Below are 9,935 nucleotides of genomic sequence, written 5' to 3' on the forward strand. Positions count from 1 at the left end.
TTAATCTAAACTTGCAAGTAAAACATTTTATAGCAAAACATTTCCAACATTTAATTAACAGACATTTTTACACGAGGAACGAAATAATGATGACACCGGGTTATTACGATGACCTTATATTCTTTGTTCTTTAGAAGTTGATTTGTTTAAATGACTATTGTTTTGAGATAGCCCCAGGTTTTTACAAGCTTCTGGGACTGATCGTAAATCCTGATCTTTAATGTACATCGAATCTGTATACAAGATGGCTGTAAAAATGGTTGAACTACTCCACACCTCCAGTAATTATCTCACCGAAGATGCAAGCCTTTATCTGTATAAGAGTCACTAACGCCTTAAAATGGAGTACTGTTGCCACCGCTTGTTAGAAGATGCTTAGCACTCAACAGCGCACCTCACCTTATTAAGTTTTCATAAAGTTCAGAACCGATTATGTATAATGCATGTTTCTCTTTCCCTGTAGTATCTTTCCCACAGAAGCGACGTTGCGAGCCTATCTCTGCACTATCCTTATTTTCATGGAAAATGCTCGACTGGCCTTTAATCCATGGTACATCCTTGCTAACCTTTCACAAAAACACACAACTAGCTACTACCATTATATACGATTTTCCCTATTCTTTATATGTGCCTAAATCTAAACGCAGATTCCATGCCCCACAAAGCTTGTTTCTCAGAACTGCCCGCCTGTGGGACATTGTTCTGCTGGCCTGCTTGCATACAACACAATAGCCTTCAAATCCAATATAAACAAGTTATTGTTGAGCCGTTTCCATAAGTAATCAAATTCTACACAATTTACCCCATTAACGATTACTAAACTATCACCTTATATTTATTAGGCCTTATCCTTGAGTTGCCTTTGGGCCTGGATAAGTGGTGAGTCATATTAAAAAAAAAGCACGTTTAACTATTTAACGTCTGACCTGAAAAAAAAAATGACCAAGAAGCACCCGTTGAAATTCCCAAGTGAGAACGCCTCAGCTATTGGAAATTAGCTATTTCCCTTTCAACGACGGAGTATATGCCTGGGAGGGTGTAGTTAGCTCTTGACAAGTAAAGTCTGCGTTTAGCTCGTCAGACGGATGATTACGTGAAACATGACACACAGAAACGGATATTTCTACACGAGGAACGAAATAATGATTACACCGTGTTACGGTGACCTAAATTAATTTTTCCTTTATCAGTTGATTTTCTTTTTTAAAAAATTCACGTTTAAATCGTGTTTTTTATCTTTTAATTTTGATTCTTTTATATTTTCATATATTTTATTTCTTAATGAATTGGACACACAAAACAAAAGTTGTATCAATTTACTAAAGAAATCCTAACAAACAAAACAAATTTTCTGTTTTGAACACAAAAGAAAAAAACGAATTCATCCCGATTTTTGTTTTTGTATTGAATTCCAGAAATGAAAGGTAAGATTTTTTTTCCTTTTTTTTTTTTTTAATAGATTTCAAAAAATTTAAATCCAATAAAATTCAAATTATTTGAAACATTTAAATAAAAAAATTCTTTTTGCAGACCTATAAAAAAAATATCGATTTCGCCATGCTTAGACGTAAATAAAAAAGTATGACTCTCTTATTTAAAAAATTCTCCTAAAAGTATATGTTTCAATCTGGCATATACAATTTTGATTTTTGTACAAAATATATTTATTCAAGTCAAACTTATGATTTCTGAGAAAATAATAATAATTATTATATGCACAATAATTTAATTCAAATTAATGGAATTGTTAGACAACTGAGCACAAAAATAGCTTTTCGGATATTTTCCGATAGTTTTAAGATTTATATAAAAAATAATTTTTCCATCTGTCAGCCTATGTCATGGTAAAATATATTGAGCGAGTTTCTAACAGTATTTTGTCTGCTTTTTTATTCATAACTAATTTTCTCAAACTTACCGCCTCAAAGACAGAGTCGGCTGCCATTTAAAATTGTCCAATACGTCGCTGATAAACGGTAAACATTGTACGTTTTTCGAGCTGAATAAACATGTTACATTACATATAAACACTAAAAACATATCCAGTTAGTTAGAAAAGTAACTTATCTTGCCTTTGATAACATTCATTTGTTATATATTTGTTTTTTGACAACTTTTTCGAATCTATGTGTACAGTTAAACAAAGCCACATTTTGACCTCTTCCTTTTCTTAAAAATTCACCCAAAATCATGAAATTAACCAATTTTAATAACATTTTTAGTATTTATCAAATAATGATCGCGAAATATAATGAACTAATTATTTTTATTTCAATCTTAGTGAAAATTTATTATTTTGTTTAAACAAAAAAATTCCTTTACTAAAGTTATGGTTTTAGTAGTAAATACAAAACGCAAGAATTTATTTTTGCTTTTTTTTTTATAGAAATAAAGCATCGTAATTTGTAACAATAAAAATAAAATGAAATAATTTTTACAGGAACATAACGAAAAAAGCCCCTGAAGTTCGTAATTATGAATTCGATATAACTTGAAGAAAAATTATTTTTTCGAACTACCGATATTGCCATTGAATTAAACATTGTTTATTTAATATTTTCATAAACACACACACACACACACACACACACACACACACACACACAATAAATTATAATAGGAAAAATATTTCTACTTTTTTTTTAAATTACAGATTTTGTATAATTTTTATATACAAGATTTTAATAATTTCCTTGCTCGCAAGAATGCAGAACTTTCGGCGTAATATAATTTTTATGTAATATTCGCCAATAATTTAAAGAAAACATTAATTTAATAACAGGAACATAGAAAAATAATGAAATACAAAATGGTAAAATTTATACAACTATTTCCAATAGAAATGTATGGATGCCCGTAAGAGGGGGGAAAAAGAAACCCAGTACCTCTCTTCCTTTTAATTACATGACGTTATTCTTAGACAGCTTTTCGACTCTCAGATTTTGGGTCTCTGTATATTACGTATTTCCAAAAGTATGGTTTGTTGCGGTTTTGTGAACGGAAAAAGCACTCGGTTTTGGATCTAATTCAGCTATTTTTTGTGCAAACAAGGTGTTTTTATTATTTAATTCGATATGTTAGGATTTTACTTTACTAATTATCTTTGAAATAGGCCCAGAAAACTAATATTTATCTCTAAAAGGATTTTACAATGAATTTATTTAACTTCCAAATTTAGCTGAATTGGTTAGCTCGCCGTGAAAACATTTTTCATAACTTTTATTTTCTCGTGTACAAATATTTTTTTTTCTTTGGGAAATAAAGTTTAGTCCTTAATCTTTCAAATAAAACCCAAAAGAATTTGGAAACCTAAAAAAATATATTTTAAATCGGCTTACAAAACTAGGTACCCCTATCTTATTCGTTTATTTTTGCCATACCTAACATTTATTGGTCATCATAAATTAGTAGAAACTTGATGTAGCAAAAAATAGTAGCAAATCTTTATAATTTCACAAAGTTTTCCATCGACAAAAAATGACCAAAGCCATTTTTTGTTGTTGGAAAAAGAAAAAAAAATCTGACGTAAACTCATCGCTAATTTTTTTTTCAGAATAAATACAAACACATATTCAGTAACATTTAATTGTGAATATCGGTTTTGTTTTTTACTACTGTTTGTTTATTTTGTCAAAACTAGAAAATGACTATTTTTAATGAAATTACTTGGTGAAAGTAATCGATTCGATTGTAACATGGGTGATTGTAAAATATGGGGGTAAAATTTTACTTTAAGACCCGTCTCACGTTCGTATTGAACAAAATATATATTTTTTATAGATTTTGGTATGCTAAAAACGATTCTGAAAACCGGTTCCGTCGCATAACAGTAGTTTTCATGATATAAAGAAATTACTTTTTCAAAATGTGGACTATCACTTTTCCATGTAAATTTAACTTAGAATGAGCACCCACTTTCTGGCCAGCCAAGATAGGGGGCATGTTTGTGTGTTTATTGGCTAAAAGGTTTTTGTTCGATTTCTTTTTCTATTTTCATCTTTCAATAAAGTCTAAAGACATGAGGAAATTAAAAATAAAGAAAAATCGGTATTATTTTAAGCTCGTCTCACGTCCATATAGAACAAAATATTTTTTTTTAGATTTTGGTGTGCTTTAAAAGAATATGATAACCGTTTCCGTTGCAAATTCACCGTTTGCGTGGTATTAACCCCTGAACTCTGGGACTATTCTTAGACAGAGTTAAGGGATTAATACCATGCAAAAGAAATCAAACAAAAAACTTAACCCCTAAACTCTGGGACTATTTTCCACGATTGTACAGCCTTCATTTATGCTCGTGCATGGCGTAAGCAAAGGCTGTGAAATGGTGGAAAATAGTCTCAAAGTTCAAAGATATATACCATGCATAATTTTTCACCAATGGACACAGAAAATGTCCCCTCTCTCTGGTGGCCAGAAAGTGGGTGCTCATTTTAAGTTAAATTTACATGGAACAGTGATCACCCACTTTTTGAAAAAGTAATTTCTTCATATTATTAAAAATGTTTTTTTGCAACGGAAACGGTTTGCAGGTTCTACAAAAAAAATATATTTTGTTCTATACGAACGTGAGAGGGGCCTATTTAATGCAGCTGGGATTGGTATGACGTCATAATAATAATGGTTTAGTATCATTGATAAGTTAATGGGTAAAGAGTGACAACTCACCTGCAAAATTGAATGTGGTTTAAAATGAAGTGATGGATGGTTACTGGATAAATTAGCATTTCACATAGTTAATCTGACTCATCAACCCTTATCTGACAGGAATAGTTTGGACAATTCGGTCTTTTGTTATGCGTTGAAGCAATACAATTCACAAAAACTTAGAAGTTTGTTAATACATATAATTTTAATATTCAGATGAATTAGACGATGAACAGATATATTTCATCAGACAAACCTTAGTTAGATTTATATGATTTACAAATATATTAGAAAAAATATAAAAACGTATTTAAATTTTTTTTTTAATTTCCATCCAATTTAAAATGCTAAAACAATGTTGTCGATTTGCTTGAATAGTTTGGGATATCCATATATGAATTATAGGATAATTTTTGATATCCATATATGAATTATATGATAATTTTGGATATCCATGTATGAATTATATGATAATTTTTGATATCCATATATGAATTATATGATAATTTTGGATATCCATATATGAATTATATAATAATTTTGGATATCCATATATGAATTATATAATAATTTTGGATATCCATGTATGAATTATATGATAATTTGGGATGTCCATATATGAATTATATGATAATTTTGGATATCCATATATGAAATATGATAATTTTGGATATCCATATATGAACTATGATAATTTTGGATATCCATATATGAATTATATGATAATTTTGGATATCCATATATGAATTATATGATAATTTTGGATATCCATATATGAATTATATGATAATTTTGGATATCCATATATGAATTATATGATAATTTTGGATATCCATATATGAATTATATGATAATTTTGGATATCCATATATGAATTATATGATAACTTTGGATATCCATATATGAATTATATGATAATTTTGGATATCCATATATGAATTATATGATAATTTTGGATATCCATATATGAATTATATGATAACTTTGGATATCCATATATGAATTATATGATAACTTTGGATATCCATATATTAATTATATGATAATTTTGGATATCCATATATGAATTATATGATAATCTTGGATATCCATATATGAATTATATGCTTAAAGAAGATCAAATTTTGATGGATTTCTAAATTTACTCACGTAACATTAACATACATGTAAATATAATTATATATATATATATATATATATATATATATAGATGTGTGTGTTAAGTTTCTTTGCTACAATGAAAATGATATAAAATATTGTAAGATAAAAGTATATATATATATATATACATATATATATGTGTGTGTGTGTTTTAATTTCCTTACTATGGAAAAAATCATACGAAAAAATCGTAACATTGAGATACATGTATATTTCTATACACGTATAGAAATGTTTTTGCTTACTATGTTGAAAATATGTAAAAACATGGTAACATTAATGTATATATACACACACATATATATATATGTTTACTTTCTTGCTACAATGAAAATCATAAAAACTCGAGATATAATTTCAACTATTCTAATCAACACTGTTTTGTTTAAAATTAAATTCATCTATTTTTTCCAGATTATGTATTATCTGTTAATACTTATTTAACTATTGAATCCAAATAATATTGAAAGATCAAACGTTAAACACGATAAGTTAAACGCTTGTGTTAAACATTATTTTTATGTTCATATGAATTAGGGGTGAACGCATATATTTGATGATAAAACATTCGAGAACTTTTTTACAGATTTCCATCACAAACAAATTATAATACTATGTTACCTGGATGTTATTTGGGGATTCTTATTTTCGGATTATTACTAAGAAAGGAGTAGGACGATGTGTGTACACATTGCATTTAAACTATTTGTTTTCTGTATTTTTTCCTGTGATGATTCACATTAAATTATTAAGGGTTTATGAATGCAATTCAATAATATTGACAACAATAAACAGAAGAATAATACATGAATTAAAATACAAAATTTTATTTTTGCAGATTTTCTTAATTGAATCCTATGGAATATGATCTTTTAAACATTAATTGTAACAAATATTACTTATTTGGAAGACAGCAGCGACATCTGTGGGAAGATTTATATACTGAACTTTATTATTCACGAATTTCATGAAATAGTTGTTAAAACAACACATTTTGAATGTAATATTAGTTTATGTGAAATATCTGTTTGATTTTACAATAAATCAAAAAATAAGAGAATCACAAATTATTAAGTTTGTGATTTTATAATAAAAATCACATTTAGTGACACACATGAGAACTCACATTGGAAAAATACTTTTTGTGAAACGTGGGAATATTCTTTTTTAAATATGGTTTACCAACACATATGTGAACACACAGAAAAAATAAATATATATATTTGAATATTTAAGATAGTAATAAAACCTTTTTGCATTTGGTAGGATGCTTCATCCTCAACATTAAGATCTCATTCTTGTGGTGTTTGTGGATATTCTTGTTCTACAATGTAACTAAATAATACATTTCGAAAGGCAACATTCTTTAAAAAAAACTCGTTAAGAGAAGGTCAGCGTAAAAATGATCAAATATTTATGAATGCAATTCAATTAATATAACAACAGTAAACAGAAAAATAAGACATGAATGAAAATACTAAAATATTGAATTTTATTTTTTGCAGATTTTCTTAATTGAATCCTGCGGAATATGATCTTTTAAACAATAATTGTAACAAATTATTAATTGGGAGACAGCAGCGACATCTATGGGAAGATTTGTATATTGAACTTTATTATTCACGAATTTTATGAAATAGTTGTGGAAACAACACATCCTGAATGTAATATTAGTTTATGTGAAATATGTGTTTGATTTTACAATAAATAAAAAAAATAATAAGAGAATCACAAATAGATGAGAAATCACACTTTCGAAAGGCGCCATATTATTAATTTTGTGATTTTATAATAAAAAAATCCCATTTAGTGACACACACGAGAACTCACAGTGGAAACGTGGGAATATTCTTTTTTAAGTATGGTTTACCAACATATATTTGAATACAGAAAAAATAACTTTTGAGGGTAAAACAATTGCTTTTAAGAGATGGTCAATATAAAAATATAAGAATGATCAACTATTTGAATATTTAAGATAGTAATAAAACCTTTTTGCATTTGGTAGGATGCTTCATCCCCAAGATTAAGATCTCATTCCTGTGGTGTTTGTGGATATTCTTGTTCTACAATATAACTAAATAATACATTTCGAAAGGCAACATTCTTTAAAAAAAACTCGTTAAGATCAGCGTAAAAATGATCAAATATTTATGAATGCAATTCAATTAATATGACAACAGTAAACAGAAAAATAAGACATGAATGAAAATACTAAAATATTGAATTTTATTTTTTGCAGATTTTCTTAATTGAATCCTTCGGAATATGATCTTTTAAACAATAATTGTAACAAATTATTAATTGGGAGACAGCAGCGACATCTATGGGAAGATTTGTATACTGAACTTTATTATTCACGAATTTTATGAAATAGTTGTGGAAACAACACATCTTGAATGTAATATTAGTTTATGTGAAATATGTGTTTGATTTTACAATAAATAAAAAAATAATAAGAGAATCACAAATAGATGAGAAATCACACTTTCGAAAGGCGCCATACTATTAAGTTTGTGATTTTATAATAAAAAAATCCCATTTAGTGACACACACGAGAACTCACAGTGGAAACGTGGGAATATTCTTTTTTAAGTATGGTTTACGAACACATATTTGAATACAGAAAAAATAACTTTTGAGGGTAAAACAATTGCTTTTAAGACATGGTTAATATAAAAATATAAGAATGATCAAATATTTGAATATTTAAGATAGTAATACAACCTTTTTTGTATCTGGTAGGATGCTTCATCCCCGACATAAAGATCTCATTCTTGTGGTGTTTGTGGATATTCTTGTTCTACAATATGACTAAATAATGCATTTTAAAAAGCAACATTCTTTAAAAAATCGCGTTAAGAGAAGGTCAGCATAAAAATGATCAAATATTTCGAATATATGAGATAAAACTTTTTTGCATCTGGGAGGATGCTTCATCCCAGCATAAAATGATGAATAAATCGAAATAAGAACAGGCAATGTCTCTGTAAAATGTATAAACATTCTTGTTCTGAAAAAAATCATCGTTAGTTGAGACTATGAGAATGTAATTATTGTGTTTATTTAGTGAAAAATATGATAACTGACACTTGTGATTTTTATGGAGACGCCACATTATTGTGAAGTTTGTGGATGCTTTTTTAACAAATAATCTATAGCAGGACATATAAGAATTCACTCTGTGAAAAAACACATTATTGTAAAGTGTGTGGATATTCTAGTTCTACAATATAACTAAATAATAGAGATAAGAACACACATTAAGAGAAATAAAAACAATTTCATTTCAAGGGACGATAAGAATCTTAAAAATACCTCTTGGATGGAGTAACTAAACTAATGAGAGAATGTATGGCGTCTGGTAGAATGCCACATTCCCAACAAAAACAAATTCGTAAGAAAATAAAAATAATGAGGGGACAAAAACATTCGTGTGAAGTGTGTGGGTATTCTAGTTCGAAAAAGTCACATTTAGTGACTCATATAAGAACACACACTAGGGAAATGCCACATTCTTGTAAAGTTTGTGGGTATTCTTGTGCTGAAAAATCAAGTTTAGTGAAACATATGAGGACTCATACTGGAAACAAACCATATTCTTGTGAAGTTTGTGGGTATTCTCATTCTCAAAAATCAAATTTAACGAGACATATAAGAACACATACTGGGAAAAAGCCACATTCTTGTAAAGTTTGTGGGTATTCTTGTTCTGAAAAATCAAGTTTAGTGAAACATATGAGAACTCATACTGGAGACAAGCCATATTCTTGTGAAGTTTGTGGGTATTCTTATTCTCAAAAATCAAATTTAACGAGACATATGAGAACGCACACTGGGGAAAAGCCATATTCTTGTGAAGTCTGTGGATATTCTTGTTCTATAAAATTAAGTTTAGTGAAACATATGAGAGTTCATACTGGAGAAAAACCACATTCTTGTGAAGTTTGTGGATATTCCTGTTCTGTAAAATCAAGTTTAGTGAAACATATAAGAACACACACTGGGGAAAAGTCACATTCTTGTGAAGTTTGTGGGTATTCTTGTTGTGAAAAATCAAGTTTAATGAAACATATGCGAACTCACACTTGGGAAAAGCCACATTCTTGTGAAGTTTGTGGGTATTC

Source organism: Euprymna scolopes, chromosome 27 (assembly GCF_053919585.1).
Source record: "Euprymna scolopes isolate OS-2025 chromosome 27, ASM5391958v1, whole genome shotgun sequence".
Classification (NCBI taxonomy): Eukaryota; Metazoa; Mollusca; class Cephalopoda; order Sepiida; family Sepiolidae; genus Euprymna; species Euprymna scolopes.